At 46.3% G+C, this 19,335-nt stretch overlaps 1 long non-coding RNA gene across 1 annotated transcript in view; it reads left to right on the forward strand.

Annotated features, from left to right (window-relative positions):
• The first annotated feature begins 352 nt into the window (after positions 1-352).
• LOC144170512 (uncharacterized) overlaps positions 353-19,335 on the forward strand; it is a 56,245-nt gene continuing 37,262 nt past the window's right edge. Inside the window, exons 1-2 of the long non-coding RNA XR_013322625.1 lie at positions 353-645; positions 13,548-13,631. This is a non-coding gene — a long non-coding RNA (uncharacterized LOC144170512). The remainder of the gene's footprint in view (positions 646-13,547; positions 13,632-19,335) is intronic.

The following is a 19,335-nucleotide window of genomic DNA, read 5'->3' on the forward strand; positions in this document are numbered from 1 at the left end:
CTTAAGCGCCTTTTAGACTGGCTGCGATATTGCCGCGATTGCCTGTTATCCGTTTGCTTCTAAACACCCAAAAAAATTCACAGAGGAAATATATGTGTTTGTTCCTGCTTTTATCTCATGCTTATATTAGGGAATCAGCCATACTTTTTGTAATTTTTGTCGCTTCAGAAAGCCACGGTAGCAAATGCATGACTTGAAAGAGAAAAACGCGCTGTTCATTTCAGCTGCGTGGTCAGAATTAAAGGGATACACATTACGTCACGCTCTGCGTAAAGTTTTTTTTTTTTTTTTTTTTTTAGTGGCCGTAAGTGCTGACATAGAGTCGGACATCAAAAGGACAAGGGAACACGAACATCGCAGGCGTTTTTTTCCCGTTAGATGTCTCTGACAGGCGCGAAGTTCTCTCACAGATGAGCGATGCACTCTTTCGGACGCTTCGCTGTCGCCAACAAAGGGCATCTTCCGCCGCCTTTTGCAACGGCATCTCCACTGCCGGCCCCACCACTACTGCGCGGCTGGCGAGTCTCAACGGGGTCCTCAAAGCAAGGGTCTCTGCCACCGATGCAATTCGACCCGGCCCACGGCTCAAGTCCACTGACCTGGTAGCGTATCGGCCCGAAGTGAAACAAATGTTCCTGAATGAAGGTGAGGAGGATTAATTCGGACTGCCGCCGACACAGGCAGCTGTTCCTCGTTCGGCACTTCTGAAAGGCCTTGGAGTGGTCTTTGTGCTGCGCCTTCCCGATAAAGCCATTAATAATGTCGCCCCCTATGGGCGCTGGCTGAATCTCCCTGCCCACGACCTTTTTGCTCGGCACCACAGGGCAGCTGTATCCTCTCGACTACGCCCCTAGAATCACCCTTACTTGGATGAAGCTCAAGCACTGGCTGGCTGCAAATCCTGAAGGACCGAAATTTTTTTTCGATTCCGTGTGTGCAAAAATAATGGGGAACAGTATTATGACTTTACTCTGACGTTTGTTATTCCTTTCCTCTTATCATTATGCTTAGTTACCCACCAGTACTGGCAGTCCAAAGCGTCAGCACTGCTTAAGCTGCACGTTAATATTATACGCAAATTCTCCACTACTGAGCCCACCAGCAGATGAACGCAAAGGAGTCGACAAAATGGGGCCTCGAAATAATATACCTCCAGTACATCAACGATCCAAGCATCCGATATGTTCTGGTATTGATATGGGCACATACATTAACGAAGGCAGCCTCGTGAGGTCTCAATTACAGGAGATGGCCTCAATCTCAAATTTCCGTTAACGTGCTCATTTTAGTTCTCCTGCAGTTAAAGTAGCAGGTTAGGACCAGCGGAGTGAGTGACCTCGCAGCTTTTTACCTCTACCAGCCCCGCTTTCAGTCGGAACTCTGCTTTAAATGAAATAAAAATACAGTCGACTTCCTTTCATCGATACTTTTTTCTGTGTGTAAATATTTTACTCATTAACCTGAAAAGAAAGTTTTCTTTTTTGTTCAGACAAACGCCCTCAAAATTTTATCGATAAATTTGCAACATTTTTTTTCCCGGTAACTATTCCCTTAAACAAGGGAAATCGTAGATTCATTTTACCTGCTATAGACGTCTTATATTTGTTTCTAATTCGCTAATAATTCTGCCCTGATTAAGACTACTGTCGCACTTATAGAATGCTTAGCAGGATGCACAAGAAATTGGCTCTTTTTTATTTTTTTCTGGGAGCACATTTAGCGGGTTGCTGAAATTGCTTTTTATTGATTGATTGATTGATTGATTGATTTGATTGATTGATTGATTGATTGATTGATTGATTGATTGATTGATTGATTGATTGTTTGATTGATTGATTGATTGATTGATTGTTTGATTGATTGATTGATTGATTGATTGATTGATTGATTGATTGATTGATTGATTGATTGATTGATTGATTGATTGATTGATTGATTGATTGATTGATTGATTGATTGTAGGGTTTAACGCCCCGACGCAACGCAGGCGATGAGGCGCACCGTAGTGGAGGGCTCCAGATTAATTTTGACCACCTGGGGATCTTTAACGTGCGCCGAAATCTTGTACACACGCGTTTTTGCTTTTCTCCTCCATCAGAAAAGCAGCCGGCGCACCGGGAAACGAACCCGCGTCCTCGTGCTGAGCAGCACAACGCCTTTACCACTGAGACACCGCGGCGGGTGATAATTGCTTCTGGTAAATGTTACAAAAACTTCGTGAGGTGGTGTGGTTCCTGTTTCACTTGCATGAACAGCAATACGCCTTCACAAAAGCAAAAAGAAACCTCTGATTAAAAAGAGAACTCAATTATATGCGTGGCGTTTTCGTGAGGTCAAATAGAAATTGAGAATGACCAAAGGTTATATAGTCGTTCGATTTTAACATGACCTCACCTGTCGGACGCCGAACTCAATATTGAGGTGGCGGTTTAGGCCAAGAAAGGGGACTTAAGTTAGCAGTGAGCTTAAAGATAGTGAGGCCATTTGCCCCTTTTTTGCATACATGGCTTCGGCAAAGGAGTCTTACCAGTCCCCGTAGGTTTAACAAATGTCGCGGCTGTACGCAATTTCTTTAATTTCGACGGTAATCCTTACCGTCAAGAGCACAGCCTTGTAATTCGTTGATTGTTGACACAAGGAACAATTAAGCAAGGGAAGTAAATGGTATACGAAATGACGGATGGGAAAACCAGCAAAAAAAAAAAATAGACGTAAACACAAGGAGAAACGAGACAGCACACACGTTGGCCGCGCTTGTCTCTCCTTGTATTTGCGTATTTTTTTTTTTGGCTGAGCTGACTGAAATTTCGTGCTGCCCACAAAAAAACGTTCTTGCGTTTTTGCAGCCGCCCCTTTCCATAGGGACGGTTTCCCGTACAAGCCGGGTGAATTTCTCAAGCGTTGTAGTCCCACACAAGGGCTGAGCGCCAGGCCAGGGTGTTGCTTGTATACCTATTTTACCGGTAGGTACCCGGCGCCACCAAGGCACACGAACGCACATGGTGCCTTCCACAGCCACGGTGTACGCTCAACTCGCAACCGCCTGTGGCAGGACATGCCGCCAGACTCTTTCACCCCCGGCAATGACGCAACGTGGGGTGATGGCCGGGGCCCGGCCAGATGGACAAGGGTCAGGGGCCCTCGCTAGGGTAAAGGCAGCTTTCTAGGCGTGGATTCCCCTTTGAAGGGTCCGCACTCAACCAGGGACGCCTGTACCCTTCAAAGAAACCGGTGTGTGCCCGGCGGTACCAGGATTCGAACCCGGTACCTCCCGCATACGAGGCGAGTGCTGTACCTCTGAGATCCCGCCCTGTTTCACCGCCGCTATCCCCATAGGTACACAGACAAATGAAAGTGGTGCTGCAACATTGCAGCAGCCACACAACAACACATGGCCTGGCAATGCCCCAATAAACTACAGGGCTTTGAACAAGTAATACATATAAGAAGTAGCGAGGAGTGGGAGGCCGAATTGCTCAGGTCTCTTCCCGAGATGCAAGCTGCTGTCATCCAACTGGCCGAGGACGCCGCCATGGACCACGGGTTCCTGACCGCCGTATGATGGGACGAAGAGACCGGACATTCCCGCGCGGTGCATTCGTCTTAAAAAGGATGATAATAAAGTCTGTTCTTTCTCTGTCTCTCTCACTGGTTTTCCCATCCGTAAGTATGTACCAACTGGCCCAGCTAGCTGCACTTCATCGGTGTACAAAAACTCGGTTTAGTCAATCCATCATTTCGTAAATTTTGTCCTAATCGACTCAGCTGGGTGGATAAGGATTAAAGAGCTACGTAGCTGCACTGCCACGCATAGCAGCTTTTCGAAAAGCCTAAAATTGTTTATCCAGGGTCTAAATGTCCCGAAAAAATATCCTTAATCCTCAAAACTGGAAACAACAAACACAAAGCTAAAGAATTAAATCATTTTTAAATGTACACGAAGACGATGTGTAATAAAAAAACTCCAAATCAATAGTTATCTAGAGAATATCATAAGTTTGGAGAATGCCCGATTGAAATGAACTTTCCTCATTAGTTTTCAATATTTACAACCCCCTTCGGAGGTAGTCTCGAAATTTCAACATATAGCTATCTTTAGCGTAGGTCAGGGGATGCTTCATTGTTCTGTACAGGGGGCAGCGTGTTCTTAGCCCCCTTTCAAACGCACAGTGCGATTTAATGCGTAACGCAATCAGGCCACTCGTCACGCTCCACTAATCTTCAAATTCAAACGCACACAACCGTTTGTAAATTGATGTACGCGGCTCAATCATTTGCTCTGTCGGCGCGGAGGAAAGGGTCGAATGAGGAGGTGGCCGGGCGCGGGGACAGCAGGGTTGATGATGCTGCGCTGGCGTAGGTTGCGCGCTAAGAAGCGCCGCTGCTGGCGGAACTAGGTAAATGTACAGTTGGACCCAGGCTTCTGGTCTGGTGAAGGCGATGTGATGTCGAGAGGGTTGGGCACCTTCACGAGAGCCCAGCGTCATAAAGTTATACCCCCCCCCCCCCCTCCCCATGGCCCGAACCCTCAAATTATGGGGCAAGGTGAGGAAGTGATATCAATGAGGATGAGAGTGGGGACAGCCGCGTGGGAGACATCAGGTTTAGGGCGGGACGCGTGCGGCAAGAGAAAGTTATCTAAACCGTTCCAAGTCTTCAGTCATTATTCTCAGCATCTATTTTCGCCAAATTTCAGAATTCCGATTTTCCCAACGTGGATTTAAGCTGTGCAAGCCCTTTTGCATCCATCTTTGTTGCATCCAGAGTGAGAGCACGGCGTAACTTGCAGCAAAATAATTGCGAGTAGCCCTCCTGTGGTCGCAATTAACGAAATGTGAAAGCGTAAGTCCTGACTTGGATCGGAGGCCCGTTGGTCGTGCGATATTTCGTTATGCCGTTGTTGCCTTTTCATTACCGAGCACAAGTTTCGCGCACTGATGAGCGAGCGCTCGCTAAGGCTCAGATTGCTTGGTGAAATGGTTTCACTAATACGAAGCAAGGCGGAAGATAATTAATTCAGGATGTCGAACCGAACCAGAATATCATCGTAAGTCGTAATGTTACCATTTGCCCATGAAACAACAAATACAAAAAAGAACCTGAAAACGCTTCCAAACATAGGAACTAAAATCGAGCGTTATCGACTTGAAAGAATCATTCGTACCAATTTGTTGAAAACAGTAGCTTAGCAGTCACTTTAAAAATCTATATGCAACATTGCTGAAAATTCTGAGCCTTGGCGGTTGGTTCCAGTGCATCTATTTTTATACTTTTAAATAATGTGAAATCACTGCAGGGAAATTTGAACAATTTTGAAGTGTGGGAAGCTTCAGATAAAAATAAAGGAAGATCGCACAAACACGTAAGAATTGAAGGTACCGAAGCTCTACGCAATCTTCACGATCATCCCGACGGTTTTAAGTCCACGATTGCAGCCGATTTGCTTCTTCTTCGCTACCGCAACGACCTTTACTCCATTTGTGTTGCTACAGTCATGTCTCGTTAATATGGATCCCGTTATTATGGACACCCCGCAATATGGACGAAATTTTCGGCGACCAGTCTCTCACCATGCAATTCTGCCCGGTTAATAGAAAAACCTGCAGTCCGGACTATGGACGGCTTTTTTGGATACGAAACGGGTAATTACAGGCATTTTTGTCTCGTTATTATTGACACGGGCCCACAAAGTAAAAAGTAGAAACAATGACTGGTCACCCCCAGAGGTCCCAGCGCGTGCTAGGAATTCACTGTTGGCCGAAGCACAAAAAGCCGAAGCACGCATTTAATCCGGAACGCTCTTCCTTGAAGTACCATAGAATTAGATAGAGAACATTCATGATCAGCGAACAACACCCTTGGGTAGTGACCATGGGGTGACACCCTATCCCTATCAAACAAGAGTGTCCTACGCGGCATATGCCGGAAAGAGCAAGTCCTGAGGCCCAGGACAAGATAACAGGCCGACAATAGTTCGTGCAAATATTCGCTGCACGTAAATGGCAAGGCTGCAAGCACATAAACAGCTGGGTGGAAAAAACCCAGATGAAGAAGCAGTGGCCTTCTTGGAAATAGAGAAAGAGACCAACGCCTTGGAGTCTGTGAGAGACGAGCAGATCCTGGAGCTTGTCGGCGGGTCCTCCCAACAGTTACATAAACTCGGAGAAAGCTCCGTGTCGGCAGGAGCAGCCAACGGGGAATACAGACCAACCATTACTCGACGTGAATATCGCCGTGGCTTTCAGACGGCTGTACCATTAACAGGAGGGACAGGCAGAATGCCCACTTCAAGTAGCCGACGTGGTGCGCTTTCTGGACACTACAGTACGATCGAAGGCATCAGTGCAAACTCACCTCTCGTTTTTTCGCTGAATAAATCGTGTTCTTATTTGGAAGGATTATTTCTTAATGTTGGCGTTTTTTACCTTGATTCCTTATTATGAACGAATCTCATTATGGACGATTTTTCTGGGGAATGGAGGCGTGCATATTAACGAGACATGACTGTATAACGGCGAAGAAAAAGCAAATCCAAGAAGCAGAATGAACTAACGGAACGAACACGTTTGAACTAGGCGCGCACAGGTGCAACGTCTACCCTATCACGTGTTCTGTGTCGAGCAGGACGCGTGATTCCTCTCCGCACAGTCACAGCAGAGTGAGTAAGCCGTTTGACCCTCGGGTACTAACTCAGGGTCGTAGCTTTGTGGGCACGACGACTGACTCTAACTCCGTTGATCTACTAGACACAGGTTCAAATTCGGCCGGGGCCGGTGATTTCTTTTCTTCATACTGCCATACCGAGTCTTGTGAAACGCCGTAATCAACGAATTGCTAAACAGCTTCCCTCTTAAAGGGACACTGAAGTGAATTTGTCAAGCTCCCGTTTTTGCTTGCACTGCGTAGACTGGCTCAAATTAGCACACTTTTCATCGTTTATCCGGTTGACAAATCGGTAATTATTTTACAAAGCGCGAAAGAAGAAAAACTACCATGCGCGGTTTGCGGCGGCCGCACCAACTAAGGCTGTGACGTTGAGAGGAGGGGCGCCGTGATTGGACGATGCCCAAGGTTAGCAATCACACAAGTTTCGGTTTCGGTTTCGGTTCTGTAAAACATAACCAATGGCTTTGTTGGATGAGCATTCTCAATATCTCAGTAATCATCGTACCGCGCTTCTGCCATGTTGTCGGCTGTAAAATGCACAAGATAAGCCTCCCAAGACGGCTTGTAGTCGTAGCATTCACTAGCCGAGACCTACGCAGTGCATGAACGCCCTCCGCGTACCCGCAGACGCCCAAATGTCATGCGCTTTTCCCCCATATTTGGAGCTTGCCTCCCTCATGCCTGTATCGTAAAAAGCGTGTTCGCACCAGGCCAAGGGTCTGTTCATTCTGGCCTGTGCCCACTGCCTGCAAGCAGTCGGTGCTTATGGCAACAGCACGCCAACGAGAACTCGCTAGCGCGCCAGTGCCAGCCTGCGCGCTTTTTGTGAACTAGTTCGTGTAGCCATGAACGTTGCGGCCCCAAAAAAGGTGAACTCAATATAGAAAACATCGGCGGAAAACAAAAAAGTTAACTTACAAAAAAAAAAGCACGTACCCGCGGGGATTCGAACTCGTGACTCGCAAAACATTTGCCGTGAATTCCTAGAGCCTCAGACCGCTAGGCCACGGAGCGGGACGCCAATGCCTTGCTAATATAGGGTATATATTGTACAACCGGTTTACACTTTTATTTAGTTTTGGCATTTCAAGTCGCTTAGGTGACTATTTGTTGTACTGCGATCGTGCAGTAAGCGTCGCCCGAGTTTCCACAGTAGCTCACGTCTAGCAATTGCATTTCGTAGACGGAAAAGCGTTCGCAGATGCGTAGCCGTGCTGCTGACCGCTGTGCTTGTTCGCCCAGCGCAAAAACGTGCTTCCCGCGCCCTAGTTTTACGCTGTACGGTAAAAATATCAGATGATTTTATTTGCTTAGTACCTATATTGACTTCGCTGACTCTTCTCCCGCCTTCAAGAGGCCTTATATTTTCCTACTGGCGTACCAGTCAGCGAAGCGTCGCATGTGCAGCGCTTGTGTGAAGCGACCTTGACTTGGAGCTAGATACAGTGTAGAAACAAACCAAGTAAAGAAAGGCACATACTTCCATTCACAAACGTGTCCTGGCTTCGTTTCAACTAAGCGAACGAATTGCGACCAAGCAATTTTTTTTTAACCTCCTTGATTGCGACGACCCGCCGGCGGCCGGCGGACGAAACGCTGGGCCGACTGACTCTGTCGGCCGGGGAGCCGTGCAGTAGCGCAGCCGTGGCGCAGCCAATTGCCAGCTCATCCCCTCCTGACGTCACACGAAAACGCCACAGAAAATGGGCGAGCGTAAAGAGAGGAGGACATCGTTCTCGAATTAGTTTTTCTACTAAATAAAATCGCGTAAACGCGCCTAGAGTGGTCGAAACATGGCCTGGGGACTCCGGACTACAATTTGCGCTAGTAATCCCGCAATGTTTACATATCACTTCAGTGTCCCTTTAATATATGGCTTCCGGTGGGATGCGGCAAGCAAGCGGGACTAGAAGCCGCTGTGCTTGTGTCTTCATGGGAAAACTACAATCGAAGCCTTGGTTGAAAACATGATGGGGGGCCCTTTATAGAGAAAGTAAATTAAGGCGTATTGTGGGACCATGTAAATGAGACCCGCTCTACTCGTGTGGCGGAGTAGAGTGCAAGGCGTAAAATGAGACGAATCCTGATAACATGTGCGACTTTCGTCTAGTGCATTGCTTAGTGATACCGAATTAAAATGACACTGCAACACTTTCGTTAAGCGCTTTCACTTTTTCTTTCGCGTCTGGCAGCACTGCGAAAGATATAGTTATCGCCAGCACGAAGCGGCACTGCGTGATTTGCTCGTCGCACCAGATACGCCTTCCGTTTCTGCTTTGTTTTTGTGGCTTTATTTTTAAAGTTGCTATCGAAAAGCATTTATTGCTGCTGGAAGCGAAGGAAAACCGGTCAACAGCCGCTACATGGCCTTAGTGACGTAATTCGAGCGGTCGAAGGACGTCAAGGTCGGGATAGAGAGAAAAATCTTTTGAGCGGGTTTCCAAGTTATCTGACGGGCATAGAGCAGTAATTTTTGGCTGAGGTACTTTGCGACCTCCTAATGTAAGTGCTGGGTGTGTTGGGTGACTACGGGCTGCAAGCATTTAAGATTTCAAAAAAAGTTGAAAAGAGTGTTGCAGGGTCCCCTTAAGGTTACAGCAAAAAACAATTACCTTAGGAATAACAATTACGTAAATATTTTACTAGGAGAAAGTCATTCTGTAGTGTTAAAAACATCGAATTGTGAAACAGGGGCTATCAATTGATAGCTTAGGCAGTCAACTATTTAATCCCGGAAGAGTAGTCGCTGTCATGCTTTCAGCGTGTAAGTTAGAACTACAAACTTTGGGATGGCGTCTTGTTAGAGCACTGAACTTCATTTAGGAACGTCACAAGGCTGACATTAGATCTGTGTTTGTAAACACTGAAATGAATCTGTGAGGGAAAACTTACAGCCACTATACAAGCTTTGGTTGCAGTTCGACATTATTCGTAGTACTGAACATTTTGTCGGAGATCACAGAATTCAAACAAGCCTTACCGAACGAAGTTTCTGCACCCACATCATCCTCCATAGAGCACCTGCGTTTCTGTTTGTTTTGTGTCGTTCTCTGGCTGCCTTGCGATGACATTTACACTTGTTCGCATAAAGGACCGCAATGTCCATACTCCTACCCCTGTCGGCGTTTTTCAAATTAATACATGCATCGCTTTTACTGTTCATAAACTGCAGCTGCTCTCAAGACCACAATACGTCTCTGTCGGTATATCAAAATTTCACGACGTATATACAGCGGCAGCAATAGAAATTGGAAGCGATGTTTGTTTCACGCAGCAGACTGCATCTCCGATGGGGTCACCTAATCTGAGTTCATTACAAAAAACAGCAAAGAGCTGCTGTGCTGTCAGGGAAAGTACAAAACCATGACAATAGGAATGATATCGGCCTGTTTCATGCTGGCATGGTATTCTGATGAACAGCTCTAAAACACGTCGTAATTTTATTTTTATTTATTTATTTATTTAATACATACTGCGGACCACACTTAGGTCCAAGCAGGAGGGCATGGTACAATGCAAAGAGCAATACAACAAAACATACACAAAAAAAACAATGCACAGTTACCCAGTATCGCAAGTACTTCATTCGGTTATCTGGTTTCAGTCTGAAATGGTGCGTGGAAAAAACGAAAATTTGAACGTGTCCGTTCTCGCGAAGTACGGAGTTAGTGCATTTGGTTGGTGATGTCTTGTCGGTCTTGTGTTTAATGGAGAAAGAAAAGGGGTTGGGTCAAGGGGAAGTTTGCGATTATATAAAAGAGACAGAAAATCAAGGCGGGACGTCTTTCTACGATCCTGAAGGGAAGGAATATTATTAGCTAGCATTAGGTCTGTGGGGGAGTCCGTTCGCGAAAACCTAGAATAAACAAACCGAATGGCCTTCCGCTGAATCCTTTCAAGTTTCTTAACGTTTTGTTTAGTATGGGGTCCCACACGATACTCGCATACTCCAGCTTCGGCCTAACGAAAGAAAAATAACTAAGAAGCTTAACGTTTGGAGGGGAATTTCTGAGCTTATATCTTAGGAAGCATAATTTCCGGAAGGCAGACGAGCAAATATTATCTATGTGCAAGTTCCATGATAAGTTGCTTGTTAATGTAACGCCGAGGTACTTATAGCTGTCAACCTGTGTGAGTGAAGACGATCCTAATTTATACACGTGTTCACTGGGGTTTTTCTTTCTTGTTACACAAAGATATACACTTTTTTCCAAATTTAATTCCATTCCCCATTCTACACACCACTTACGCACGTTTTCAATGTTTTTCTCGAGTTCGTTCTGATCATTAGTACTTGTGACTTCGAGTTTTCGAGTTTTCTCGAACTAATTATGCCATTTTTTGTCCGCTGCAACAAAATAATAATCATGTCAAGCTTCCTCAGCCCGAACAACTCCGAGATATGCGAAATAAATCTTAAAACGATCGCGATTTGTGGTCTTCCCCAAATATGGTCCGCTTTCCTTGGTCCACTTTGCGGCAGTCTACAACGGTTTACAGCAGTCGAATCCGCCCGCGCCTCACCTCCAGTATACACAGTCGTCACTCTAATCTTTTTGTTAATGATTGTCGTGACTTCCTCGTCTTCACCCCTTCTAGCAGACGACGCTGATCATCATCATTTCACCATGCTCTTCACGAGCTGCCGCATGCTGTCGTGGCTGCGTAGGCTCGCGCCACTTCTTCTTCTAGTTTACATTAAAGCCTCATCGCATCACGACGTGTCGCTCCCCTTCCTGAGCATCGCGCCGCAGCTGAAGGACCTAGAGGTCCAACAATGATTGCTGCACTCGTTATGGACATTAGGAACCTCTCTCGTGTATTATGTTTTTCCTCAGCCAAATCCTTCGCATGGGCCGTTTCAAATGTCGGTCCATTTACGTTGGGCAGTTACGTGCGCAGTCTGATGCACTTTTGATTTATTGTAGGGTTTAACCCGCCAATGCAACGCTGGCGATGAGGCGCGCCATAGTGCTGGGTTCCGGATTAATTTTGACCACCTGGGGATCTTTAACGCGAGCCGAAATCTAGTACACACGGGCGTTTTTGCTTTTCTCCTCCATCAGAAAAGCGGCCGCCGTGGCCGGAAATCGAACCCGCGACCTCGTGCTCAGCAGCGCAACGCCTTAGCCATTAAGCCATCGCGGCGAGTCTGATGCGCTTTTGGAAGTGCTATAGTTTTCTACGTGGCCATATCGTTCAGTTTTGTGCCGCTTTTGAAGGGACTTAATTATTTCCGCATTTAGTTTGTCCTGAGTCAACAAACAGAACAGTATGTTTATTGTGTGTGTGTGTAGGTCGGTCAAACTAGGAGGATGCATAAACAGTACCACATTGCACTTACAGAGGCCAGCTTTATTATGGCATGGTGTCTTATTGCTCTCACGAGCATATTGTAAAATGCAAATTGTAAAATTGGTGAGGTTCCCTGTGGCCTATACTCCCGGGCAATTCTCGGGTACGGCATGCCCCACCTCCTTTCTGACGCCGTTCTTCGCATTTTTTCATTAGTTCTGCTGTCGAGACCTAGTTCTATAGCTTTATGTTTCTACACAGCCAAGTCCACCGGATTTCTGTGCGTTTATTCCACATTCAGCGCGGCCCGGAACTTGCGGGATCGAGTTCTTTGCTGAAACGCTTCTGCAAAGTGCTGTCGGCATTTCCTCTTTTACTGTGCGCGGACGCAAGAGAGGTCGTTTGGCCAATCTTGCAAGAACACGTACGTTCTGGAATATTGCGCAAGCTGCAGCCGCATAAAATCTTAGTTTTCAGTCTAACCGCTACAAGCTTGTTAGAGCGTCTCAAGAGAAGGAATTGTGGGTAGAAAAACTGGCAATTCGCTCGAAAATTGTTACAGAGAACTCTTAAAACGCAACAAAAATCAATAGAGCTCGCAAATCGATGCAACGAGTGTCTTGATTTGGCAAAATAAAATGTTTTATTACAAATATTGCGGCACTGAGGGTACGCAGCGAATCGAACGAACGCAGTTACTGATCTTCTGGTCTTATATTTTTGCTTGTTCGTGCATTAAGCCCTGGCTCTGCCACGTTTGGCGTTAACAGAAACCTTAATGGTTTCCTGCTTGATTAATCTCTGCAGGCTAGGGACAGACTGCATGAAGTGAAAGATGGGTGACGCTATTTCGAGGAAGTAATCAGACCCTCAATACGAAAAGCGTTAATTAGATAAAATGCCGGAACGTTGGCTGGCCCGCTGGTTGCGTTACTCTAGCTGCTACTGCCGTAATGATGGCGTGCCCTGGCAGGCACTTGATTGCTTGTTATAGTCTCTACGTTGCAACCACCTTGTTTGCAACATACATGTCTACCCGAGCAGGGCGGCCACAACAGCGGTTACGATGCCGTGTTGGAGGGCGTGTTGTTCAGGAAGGCCCATTTTCACAGTAGTTACGCGATGCCAAACTATGATATTCAAATTTTGGCGGAACAATCGGAATAATATGCAGTATTCCCATTGTTCCCACACACGGCTACATAACTGACACGTATAGGTTTAGGAGATATAAAAATAGCGAAGCCTTAAGATGTTTTTCAAGTGATATATGGCGTCGAAAATGAAGTCCTGCAATGTGTCAGTCCAGTGTTCTTCTCTTTTTGCTTTACTATATAAAGCCTGATGAACCATGTCGATCCAGACTAAACTATATAGAAAGCATTCGAACCGAACTGCGATGCGAGTACCTAAATCTGAACCGAACCCGAAATAAGCCTCGGTTTACACTTCTGAGCAAAATCAAGTACACGACAAGAGATTCAACGGAAAATCTAGTACACGGCAAGCGATTCACCGGAAAAATCTACTCAGAAGTGTGTGAGCATATACGATCTGAGAAAAATAAAACGGTCCTTTTTTTTCAGGCACACAGACTCTTAATAGTTCCGAGGAATCATTTGATCAGGGAATTGCGGAGCTCTTGTCACGTGACCTGCACGTGGATACAGGTATGACGAACCGCTTTTCCATCGCAGCCATGTGTTTGCGTTTTCCCCGTGAATATAATACGTGTCTGGTAACCCCATTTACATGGATGCAGTTATGTGACCTATTTACCCACATTTCTTCGGTAACTACATGGAGGGTGACCGGGCGAATGTTCGGCTAACCTAAACGGTTGCATGAGCCACGTTATGACAATGACGAGTCATTTATTACCTCCATCCGTGGCCACATGCCCAATTTCACGAGCTTTGGTAGCATCATCTCGCAAATCTTCATCTGAAGAATACTGCTTCCTTATCCCTGGGACGAGGAATCGTTCCAGGCGGTACTTTCTTGGGAATTAACAAACCACAAAAGAGAATACGTGGTTGGGCCTTTCGGCGGCAAACTAATTTAAGTCGCGATTCCGTCGAGGTGAGCTCAAGTTCGAAGGTTTTACTGCATAAACTTCCGGAGGTACTGGTAAAGTGCTGCTACGGTGTAACGCCACCTGTTTAACAGACGAGAAACCAGCGTATAGTCTACTCTTTTTATTCTGTGCTATCAACGCTATCTTTGTAACCATTTGCCAAAAACAAATTAAATTACGCCTGACCAAACTTATTATTTGAGATGAAATACTCCGATCAAGTAATCAAATTGTCACGTCTCGTCATCAATGACTAACTGCGCAACTAGGTGCGTTGCACCACTTTTAAGCAGAAGCTCTTCGAGATGACTTGTACGCTCCCCAAAAAAACTATTCATTGTACGGAAGAGTCGTAAGCGCGTTCATTTACGGTGCTGCCTAAGAGAGAGGTATAGGGGCGCACGGGGGTATCAATTTAGGGCTTAACAAGGGGAGGAGGGGGATAGAGCGGCGGAACAGATGATGATTGGTATAGAGGAGGGCAAGGTGAACTACAACCAAGAAATCGGTTGATGGGAGAGGAAAATCAGGGAATTTGCCCCGCCTGGATCTGGACGCTTGCACCGGTCTCGGGGAAGCCTGCAGTTTCGGTGTAGATCCTCGCGCTGCGTAAGAAGACTAGAGGCTGACCGTTCACTATCGGACCCCTGCAGGGACAGATTGGCGCTTGTCCTTGGCGTTCGCAGTATTGCATCGTAGTCGATGCTCCGCACGACCTCCCCCAGACATTGTTTGCATTATCAGCCGTTAGCAAAGCCAGCCAAAGTTGTCAATGCTCTCGCAGGCGTCTCTGTCTAGCGCATGTAGAAAGCGGATGTTTTGCCATCCTGAAACCTTATTTTCCTCAACAGCTGAAGTTCAACATAAACATGATTTGTGTCCTGAGCATATCTCGCTGTTCTTGAAGAAACCATGCAACCGTTTTTTTTTTTTTACTTTTTCCATAATGTTTAATGCCTTCAGATAGTAGCCAACAAACCCATCCGGTACTTAAACTAGGGGATCACAAAGTACCTCATCCAAAAATTACTGCTCTGAGCTGATCAGATAAATCGGAAACGTGCTCAAAAGTTTTTTTATTTCTTTCCCGAGTCTTGGCGTTCTACGAGGGCGCGAATTACGTCATTACAGCAATGTGGCTATTGGCCGCATTCTTTCTGTTGCGGTAATAAACGCATTCGATAGCCAGTTCAGAAAAATCCACAGAGCAAAGCATAAATGGAACGCTGATAGTTCTGCTGTGACGAGCAAAGCACACAGTGTCCCTCCGTGCTGTTCGTAACTGTAGCGTTGAAAATGCCTGCAGACGCTAAGAAAAGAGTGAAAGGGGTTATCGGAATTGTGGCAGAGTCTCTTTAAGGGTCTATTGCAGTACAAGGGCCTGCGGGCGCATGCATAGTACCACTCAGGCAATTCCGGACTGGAAAGAAGTCTCGACGCTGGGTGCTGTATACGCTCCGGGATTTCAAAACAATTTTGGATGGCTGCTTCATATTTTACTTTTGTTCCTTGCTATCCTCTCGCATGGATCTGTACTGTGCCTGTCGTTGGAACTAGGGACTGTATGATGAGGCTACATTCTATCATACGAATACTTTAATCCCTACAAGCGCTTTCAAGCACGGGACACTGGTGCGTCTTCCTACCACCGGTGCATCGGTCTTCCGCCGATGTTCTGTCGACATATACCCAAGGTTTGCATTGTTCTGAACAATGTTTACATGCATGAGCCACTCCACTAGTTTGAGTTCTTCCGAAAGGTCTTACTTATGCTATATGCATTGCGTTCACGCTGTTGTTATCGCAGAAAACCTTTGCAGCGGGCGCTGGAAACGTCTTCAAAAAAAAAAAAAAAAAAAAAAAAGGCGACGCCAAAAAAGTGGCAACAAAATTGCGACGTTGAAATATAGGCACAAAAATTTTTGCCGAGGTTGGGCAGGATATCCTTCGCATATGAAAAAATTGGCTGACGATTACGATACTCCCTTATGCGAAGTTTGAGCGCAGCACCAACTGCAGTCTTCTGCAACGACGGGGCGCAAAGCTGCTCCGTCTTCGGAAGTGATCGCGTCACCAGCGAAGGCACGACGGCGAGCGCAAGATTGTAGCGCGTCGCCGCTTGTGAGCACGTATCGCGCGGCCTTGGCATACCGCGCTCCCCCTCACACTTTCTCCATATTTTCATCCTCCGCTTTCCTGCTCGCTCTATTGTCGGTGTCATCTTTGTTCGCTCGGTTACAACGAGGCCGACCCCGAGGGACGACGCGAAACTACAGCAGCGGGCGCTTAAGAGCGGAGCTCTACAAATGCTCAATGCACCAACAGGATTCGAACCTGCACCTTTCCAGTCTCGAAACAAAGGCCCTACCACTGCGCTATTGCGAATTCGGCAGATCGATGAGGGTGCTTGTAGTGATGGCTGTGACACGTTCTAGTGCAGGTGTGCACATTGGCTATTCTGCAGCACGTGTCATCGTGAGGGGGTGCGTCCTTCAGAAAAGAATAGACTCAAGGAAGCTTTTCGCGGTTTTTTTTTTGTGCGTAATTGTAGGAGGCTCACGCAGAACAATTGGCCGAGCATCTTCTTGGAACGCCTTCATCAACACCAGCTGTGAAACATGGTGACGCACACAATGTCGGCGTGTCTGTTCCACAATTTAACACTAATGCTGTCGCATCTGCTACATCCTAAGGAGTGCTTAGGTGTTTTAGAATTTGAATCGTTTCCTGCGGCTATCAAATACCGACCTCAGAAAACGATCTTTCGCTGAAGGCATGCGCTTTTCACGAGTTGCACAGGACTTGTTAATAACGGATCATGTGTTCTTCCGTTGTCACGACGTCGCCAATGGGCACAATGCAGAAGTACACGGGAAAATCCTTGAGTGCATCCGTCATAGTCGTGAGAAATCAACAGCTGTTCTTTACAAATGGACGAAGAGTGTATTGCAAAATGTCAAAGGCTGTTACAACTGCCGGGCACGGCTTTCTGGAGCGAGACGCACGAACGACCTTTGCAGACGTCACCGGGGTCCCGAAACACCCTCTGCTGACTCTATGGAGCCAATATTATTCTGCAAAGCACAGTACGTGTAGCCTTCTTCTTGCAAGGTTTCAAGAATGTTTGGTCGATATGATCAGTATAATGGAGTTGTTGCATATCTGGAGAGCGCTTGTTGCTTTTCTCCTTTATCGTGACGCTTCCAACGTTGGGGACGTTATATAGCGCTGTCTAAGGATGACGTACACACCGTTGTACAGCTACCCGATTGGGCCTGCATTTCACAGATGCATTACCAAATCTCGTTAGGATAATGCCGGCACTGCCTGCTATGTGTGCAACGACCTTCTAAAGTTACCGAGGCCGGGGATCTCGAGTCGCGGTCATCGCGGTGGCCTTGTGGACAAGAAACTTCGGCACAACTTTTTAACGTAAGTAGACACCAAACGAATGCTACGCCGAGCACTAGGGTTGAATTTCGTTGTCGTGTGCTTCGCTCCAGTGCTATCTGAAAGAGATGTGGCATTGATGCATTCGTCAGCGGAGCCAACGCTTCATATTTCCAAAATGCGGGGTCTAAATGTACAAAACCGATGGTAGTTGGTTGCACACGTACGTTTCGGTATGCTTATTGTTCTAGAAGATCTTAAGGCGAAACCCTTAAATCTCCACGTTTCATAGCACGCATCGCGAGGTACAGAAAGGGTTTAATAAAGTTGAAGGTGTACAGAAAATCTCAGTGTGAGGTGGGGAGCGCGCGCAGGGAAAGAGAAATAGCACTGCTGAAGGAGGTTTTTGAGAAAGGAAAACGGATCATAGAACGTTTTGGGAGCGTCTTGTATACGTCAGCGCGTGCTCCCAGAACTCTATTTCCCATTCCTATGGGGGACGACGCACCAAGCCCTAGTCGCGGGAGGGGAAGACCGAAAAAATACGCCCTTGCGGAAGAGGCTAGAGACCCCTTTTCACATTCCTCTCCCCACTTCATATTTTTTATACCCCCACAGAGCTCTGTGCTTCATTATAGCTGCGTTTCGCTTTCCCTCACCCTTAAGTTGCTCCTCGTGAGTTTTTAAGTAGTTACCCCCTTCGTTTATCCACACTCCCAAATATTTATATTCCATCACTCTGGGTAATTCACCTTGCTGGATAGACACTGCGTCAGTGGTAGCGTCATTGAAAACCATTATTCCTGATTTTTCTGCACTGAAATCTAACCCGAGGTCGCTGGCTTCCTGGCCGCCAATATTTATTAGCCGCTGCATATCGGTTTGGTTATCACCTAAAAGAACAATGTCGTCTGCGTATAACATTCCCGGAATATGCTGTTGCACCACTTCGCCTTGCAGCATATGGGTTAGGCTGAACCCTACTGGAGTTTCTTCCAGTTTCTTTTCTAACCCTGCCATGTAAAGCATGAACAGTATTGGGCTCAAAGGGCATCCCTGTTTCAGCCCCCGATGAGTGTTGACCTGCTGGGCGCATTTCTGTCCTTCCCATGTAAGGTGCACTCTATTTCCCTTATAGATTGCTATAAGGAACTGTATTAACTCGTTATCTAATCACTGGAGTTTCAGCATTCTCCACAGCAGTTCTCTGTTTACGTTGTCATATGCCTCCTTAATGTCCAAGAACATAATCCATAATGGTCTATTCTGCCCTTTCGCGATTTCATTGCATTGCGTTATCATGAACAAATTATCATCCAATCGTCTGCCTTGTCTGATTCCATTCTGAAGTATTTCATTTTCTTGCATCCATTCTTGAATTTCTGATCTTGTCGCCTGCATTACGAATCTGTATGAATCAATACTGGCTTTGTTGCCTCTGCCTTTATATATTAAATTCATCCTACTTTCTAGCCAGTCCTCTGGTATTTCTTTGGTTTGTCTATCTTCGGTTTGTCTACCTTATCTATTGCCTTCATAAAGGATTCCTTACTTTTAGGCCTAAGCAGGTTTATCAGCTGCATTGGTATTCCGTCCGGGCCCACTGCTGTCTGGGGGGAAACCTTTTGCTCTGCTTTATTCCAATCAAGGTTGCTCAAACTTTTTTTTCCTTTCCGCAGTCTTCTGCGGCGCTGATGTTATCGATGCAGGTTTCCCTACCACTATTGCCCTAAACTTCTCACTAATCACTCAATGAATATGCGCTAACGCGTGCTTCCCTTCTAAATGTCTCCCCTCCTCATCAATCAAGAATTTTTGATGGATATCGTTTTTTGAACTTAGTAATTTCACATGGTTCCTTGGATGCGCTTTTGTCCTTCTTCCGTATTTCTGCCATCCATTGTTCG

This window comes from Haemaphysalis longicornis, unplaced genomic scaffold, assembly GCF_048455015.1.
Source record: "Haemaphysalis longicornis isolate Haplotype H1 unplaced genomic scaffold, Haemaphysalis longicornis Haplotype H1 scaffold_1, whole genome shotgun sequence".
In the NCBI taxonomy this organism is placed as follows: Eukaryota; Metazoa; Arthropoda; class Arachnida; order Ixodida; family Ixodidae; genus Haemaphysalis; species Haemaphysalis longicornis.